Source organism: Callorhinus ursinus, unplaced genomic scaffold (assembly GCF_003265705.2).
Source record: "Callorhinus ursinus isolate GAN/ISIS: 27379988/994484 unplaced genomic scaffold, GSC_fseal_2.0 scaffold68, whole genome shotgun sequence".
Classification (NCBI taxonomy): Eukaryota; Metazoa; Chordata; class Mammalia; order Carnivora; family Otariidae; genus Callorhinus; species Callorhinus ursinus.
Genome location: NW_027397130.1, coordinates 5,902,898 through 5,908,897, shown reverse-complemented (window position 1 = coordinate 5,908,897; position 6,000 = coordinate 5,902,898). Strand labels below are relative to the sequence as shown.

Genomic DNA, 6,000 nt, shown 5'->3' with positions numbered 1-6,000 from the left:
GTGAAGGACTGTGAAACTGGTAGGCACACAGTTTAAGTTTGTTGAGTGATATTCATAAAATACAGTGGAGCGGAGAAACAAGTGTGGCCAGAGATGACTGGGGTACAGGGTGGAGCAGGGCAGGATGACTATGTTACATTTGTTCACCTTCCAAATGTAGCCATGTAAACCTTCTGGGATGAAGTGGAAAGACATAAGGCACAGGCAATTGGCTAATTCAATTCAGCAAACATTTACCGGGTACAGGCTCTGAGTAAGGTGCTGTGAGGACTGCCAGGATAAGCCAGCTGCCTTTAGGGTGCTTCAGGTCTTACAAAAATAATACCGTACAAAGCATTACTTTTGTATGGGTAGCAATGGAGACACAAAGAGGCACAGCATGGGAGAGAGAGAGAATTTCGATGACTAAAAGTCAGGGAAGTCTTTGAGGCAGGGAGCGTTGGAGGTGAATTTACAGGATGGGCGTGTATTTGAAGGTTGGCTTTATTGGTAGGAAGGAATCTTCAAAGGGTAGGAACCTCTTGGGCAAAAGAGCAGAGGTGGGAGGGTTCCAGATGCATTTAGGAGATGGTCAACCTATGTGGCCGCAGGAAGAGTTTGGCCTGTGGGGAATTAGCCTGGAAACATATATTTGAGTTGATTTATGAGGGACTTTGAATGTCAGGCAGAAGGATACAGAGATCTCTTTGTATAGATAGACATCTATTTGCAAAGATAAACTGCAGATTTTTGTGTGCAGAAGGGTAACATGATTCTATCACTGTTTTAAGCAACTGCTAAAACAGTTGAAACACACAAGATTAGGTACCAAAATGTCTTCCTGTTCAGCTGAGAAGAGAGATTTTAATTACATAATTAAATTCATTAATAGGGGAAAGGGGCTCTTACTTCCCAGGGCCAGCCATGACCCTCTTCCGATTTTATAAACAGATTGAAATACAAGACACAAAAAACCAAGTCTCCAGATTTCCATCTCTGGGAAAACTGAAGTAAATACTGACACAGGCTCGCATTGTTTTCCCAAGAGAGCTCTCCCAAGCGATTTCTTTAATTATCTAGGGGGGAAAAAATTTTTTTTAACTTGTTTTTCCCTTCAGAATACAGCTGAGCTGAAGGGAAAACTGAAGTATTGCCTTAGGTTCTCCAGTTTTGGGTTGGTTGCAGTATTAGCCTCTGAGGGACTCTCTCCGAGGTCTCTGAGCTAGGTGTCTCTAGACATTTGTTCACAGCAACAAGGGGGGAGCTTAGAAGAAGTAGGAGATAGTGGCGTTCTACAAAAGGGCTGATTTTAAAAAGAAAAATCACTTGGGCGGGGCTCTATCTTTTTAGGATATACGTAGGAAAAGTAATTGAGGTGGAAGCCGTTGCCCTCGCCTCTAGTCAGGACCTCTGCACCTGAAAAAGCCAGAGCAACACACCCATGGATGGACAGTGGGTCCCTACTCTCCCGCCGGTATCACTCGGCCCTTAATTCCGCCAGGCTCCCAGAGGGACTGTTTCAGCTACAGTCTAGCGCTCCCCAGAGCCAATAAGAAGCCAGGAATCTCCACCGTCTCGGATTTCCACCAATCGGCGTCCAGAACTTTAGCCTGCTAGCGGCGTCCGGGTTGTCCGAGAAGGGCGGCAAGCCCCTTTAGCGTTGCCAGCAACGGACATGGCCGCGGCCCCTGGAGGAGGGGACGCGAAGTGAGGAGGGGGCAGGGAGGGAAGAGGACGCGGGCGAGGAAGACAGACCCCCGGGCCCCGGTAAGTACGAGAAGGCCCGTGGCCCGAAGCAAGGGGAGCAGGGAAGCAAGGGGGCGTGGGGCTCGGCCTTCACGCCCCCTGGATTCTTGGCCAAAGAGAGGAGTCTGGGGTCTGCACCCAAGAATTGGCCTCGGGGGATCTCTTCGAAGGGGGAGTCAAGGGACGGGCTCTTGCCTCCAGCTCCTGGCCGTTTCCTTTCCCCAGGTGCTCACACTTGTCCTCGGTCCTCGCTTGGCCCTTTGGGGGTCCCGCGTCAGATCGAAGCCTCCTGCCAACAATGAATCCCTGTCCCTGTCTCGTGGTGTCTGGGCCCTGGCTCAGGGCGCTTCCAACGCCGACGCCCAGCGTATTTAGGGGCCTCGGGGACCCGCACCCCCGGCCCCAGTTCAGACCGTTGTGCCCCTTGAGCGCGCTCTCAGCTGCTGCCCGGGCCCTCGTGCTGACCGCGTCCGGTGTCCGGGCGGATGGAGCCGAAGGGCCTTAACCCAGAGTGGTGACCGTGCAGCTGGAGCGTGCCCTGCCCTTTTTTTTTTTTTTTTTCTTCTTTCCGTCTTTCCAGAAACGTTTAAAGACTCCTTAGAAGCAACTATAGGAACATACTTGCCATCTTGCAAACCGACTGCCGTGCTGTGCGCTGTGCCCTCCTTCCCCTGCCGCACACCCCTGAAGTCCAGTCTCGCAGTCCCTCGCGTGCCACGATGTGAGCCCCTGCCGGGTGCCAGATGCCAGGGAAACCCTGCCCTTCTTTCATTGGTGTGGAACCACAGGCTGCACTTTGGCGTGTTCGTTGATTTGGTCACGTGCTGCTGCATCCCACCCTCTCTTCCGAGTTTTTGTGTGGCTCTAGGGGAAAAAAGGAGGGAGCTTTGTACTGAATCTAGTTTTCCTTTCAAGCCTGTGATTTTTGCATCGGAGGAGATGAGAGTTTTCTCATGCTTTGTCCAACACACTCAGCTTCAGCGACATACTTCAGTCATTCCCCCGGTACTCTTAGACGGTGGAAGTGGGGAGGGAGGAGTTTTCACGTTTTTATTTTATAAAGGTGGAGAGTAACTTTTGGGAGAGGCAAAGGGGCAAGGCCAGGGTCACCTGGAGTCAGGATTGGAACTTTGAAGTCTAGATTCTTAAGTTCTTTGTTCACCAGATCAGTTGTTTTCTAGGTGTGATTGAGAAATCAAGTTCCTTAACTTCTCTGAGCTTCTTGCAGAGTGATGGCTTCATTAGAGATAGTATGTGGAGGATCTCTATCTCTAGGTAGATAGAGAACGGGGGATAGCACTTACTAGGTTCTTAATACATTTTTGCATTCATTATTTGTAAGTAACGAGCAGGTATTCCCTGACTGATTTCTTGTATTAATATTTATTGTGGTCTTTCTATATATTTTGGGGTGAAATGATTTCAATGATTATCACTTGAGAGGGCAGGAAGGCAAGGAGTCTAAGCAAGGTAGCCTCTTCCTCCGTTTTTTGGGGGGAACAATTATAATGTTGTAGTGTTATTAATGGGGATGGGTTTTGTATAAGAACAGTGTGGAGGCAGAAAAAGCTTGAGAACCGCGGAAGGAAGAAGTGCCACTCTGGTATGTCTTTATGATAATCTTGGCAAAAGAAGGGCTGATCTTAGTATTCTAACAGGTAGTTTTAATTTTTTTTATTATACAATGACACAGGTAAGGTTCTCATCTAGAATCAAATAAAAATGGCCCATGGAATAAAAAAGTGTGCAAATCACTCTACAGATCAGAACACATCAGAATGTAGCCTATTATTAACCCTGGAACAGGGGCAGCACGTTCAAATAAAATCCACAAATTCTCTGTAGTCTTATTTTAGCTGCTGTGTTAGCTTTAACTTCCTTGTTCACTGGTTCTTTTTGTTAGAACTTCAAATAGAGAAACTGGTGGACACCACAGAACAGTTCCTTCACTAGGGAGGTGAAGTACAAACCATCCGCTTGATAATCAGTTGCCAAATAATTGAGAGTTAACTGCCCTTGAACTTCCCCCCACCCCTACCCTGCCTCTTGTTTTTGTGGTGACACGACATCAGAAGATTAGACAGGGAGAGCCAGGGCTGGGCAGTGAGATGGAAGAAAACAGAAAGCCCTTCACATTTCTATTTTGAGGAGTTGCTAGGGAGTGCCAGGTCCAAGTGTTGAGAATCAGCCTTTTGGAAAGCTTAACTCCTGCCGGACTAATGAGAAGTGAAGGTCACGATCCTTTGGTTCTTCCCCACTGCTCTTTCCCTAACATTGGCTTCGGGAAGCAATTTCTAGGGAGGGAGAGGAGCGCTAGTGTAAATACTACCTATACCGGAGGCTTTCTTGAACCTTAACTGGTGAGTGGAGGGTGAGCTCTTACAAACAGTCTGAGTTGGAAAGACCCAAAGCCTCTAAATCCATTCCTGGTGTTCAAGTGAGAAGGTTCTAGGTCATGGTTGGCACGTCTCCACTGGTAAATGTGTGTCAATATTTTTTATCTTGTTATTGTGTCACTGTTGTTTCCTTGAGAGTGTCTTTCTTTACCTAAAAGCTAGGCTCTTTTAAAAACATTGTTTGAACCCTCGTTTCCACGCCTGGATTTGTTTCTAGTAGCACAGGTGAACTAAAGGGTAGGCCAGAGCTATAGCAGGAATGTTTTTTTCTTCTGGAACTGACCCGCCAGCCAGAATGTGTGGTTTGATGATCAGGGGTTTGTGTAATAATAAGCTTTGCCTGTGGCTGCTGAGACAGGAGTAAACAGTATTGGTCACATGGCACGGCAAGTAGGGTAAGGGCCAGATTTCAACCCGCCAGGATGCCTGTCTCAAGCTGGGCCCATCTCACACTGATTGCTTTGGGTTTCCCTAGCCCTGGAGACCCAAGTGGTGGGGGAGCCGGGGGTGCCAAAGGAAGGAGACCCTTTCAGGGCTTACAGCGGCCTTTGGGAAACCAGAAATCTTAGTGTAATTATATGATCCCAGTCTTCTTAATTTCAGGATCCTTTTGAGAAAGAGATGCGTGATAGCAATATCCATTAGTAGGGAGGTGAACAGAAAAATATCGGGAGATACTTGGAAAAGATACACACTGGAGAGAAAATCAAAGGTGTGTTTAAAAGAGCATCTATATCCTTAAAGGGGGGAATATTGCTTAGTAACATAAACCACAGCGAATTGCAAAATCAGAAGTTAGTGATTTTTTTGTTATTGTAGAAAAATATACATAACATAAAATCGACTGTTTTAACCGATTCAGTGGCATGAAGTATATTGACACTGTTGTTTAACCATCCGCTCCATCCATCTCCAGAACTTTCTCATCTGCCCAAACTGAAACTCTGTCCCCATTAACACTACATCCTCATCTCCCCTCCTGCCCCCAGTCCCTGGAAACCACCATTCTACTTGCTGTCTGTATAAGTTTGCTTACTCCAGGCACCTCAAATAACAGGAATCCCACAACATTTGTCCTTGTGTAAGGTCATTAAGGTTTATCCGTGTCGTAGCATATAGCAGAATATTCTTCCTTTTTAAGGTGGAGTAATATTCCATTGTACGTGTGGACCACATTTTATTTATCCATTCATCTACTGATGGACACTTGGGTTGCTCCCACCTTTTGGCTATTGTGAATAATGCTGCTATGCACATGGGGGTACAAATAATTGTTGGAGTCCCTGTTTTCACTTCATCTGGGCATATATCCAGAAGTGAGAGGTTGCTAACTTTCTAAAGATACATTTGATACATTCACATGGTTTGAAAATCAAAAGGTACAAAAATATGTACAGTCAAATTTCTCCCCTCCCACTCTTGTCTCCAGCCACTCAGTTCCAACTTAATAGTTTTTTTTGTGGGTTGTGCTTTGGATATTTAAGAAATCTAAACCAAAGTCACCAAGATTTTCTCCTATCTTATAGTTTTACATTTAGGTGTAGGATCCATTGTTAGTTAATTTTTGTATATAGTGCAAAGCTGTATTTCCAAGTTTTTTTTAAATCTGAATGTTCAATTTTTCCAGTGCAGTCTGTTGAAAAGACTACCTTTTCTCCATCGAACTGCCTTTGCAGCCTTCTCAAAAATCGATTGACCATATATATCTGATCTATTTTTGGATTTTCTATTACCAAGTCAATACCACATTGCCTTAATTACTGTGGCTTTATAAGCCTTGAAGTCGGTGCTGAAGGCCTTCCAAACTTTGTTCTCTCGGGGTAGTCTAATGTGGACGTCTCTTATTATAAGTGGAACTGAGCATCTTTTCATGTGTAGA

General features: G+C 45.8%; 1 protein-coding gene across 3 annotated transcripts in view; it reads left to right on the top strand.

Moving 5' to 3' along the window:
- Nucleotides 1-1,624: 1,624 nt before the first annotated feature.
- TMEM94 (transmembrane protein 94) overlaps nucleotides 1,625-6,000 on the top strand; it is a 34,166-nt gene continuing 29,790 nt past the window's right edge. For all 3 annotated transcript variants that reach the window (XM_073886079.1, XM_073886082.1, XM_073886078.1), the window contains exon 1: nucleotides 1,625-1,764. The gene's annotated coding sequence lies outside the window, so the exon portion shown is untranslated. The remainder of the gene's footprint in view (nucleotides 1,765-6,000) is intronic.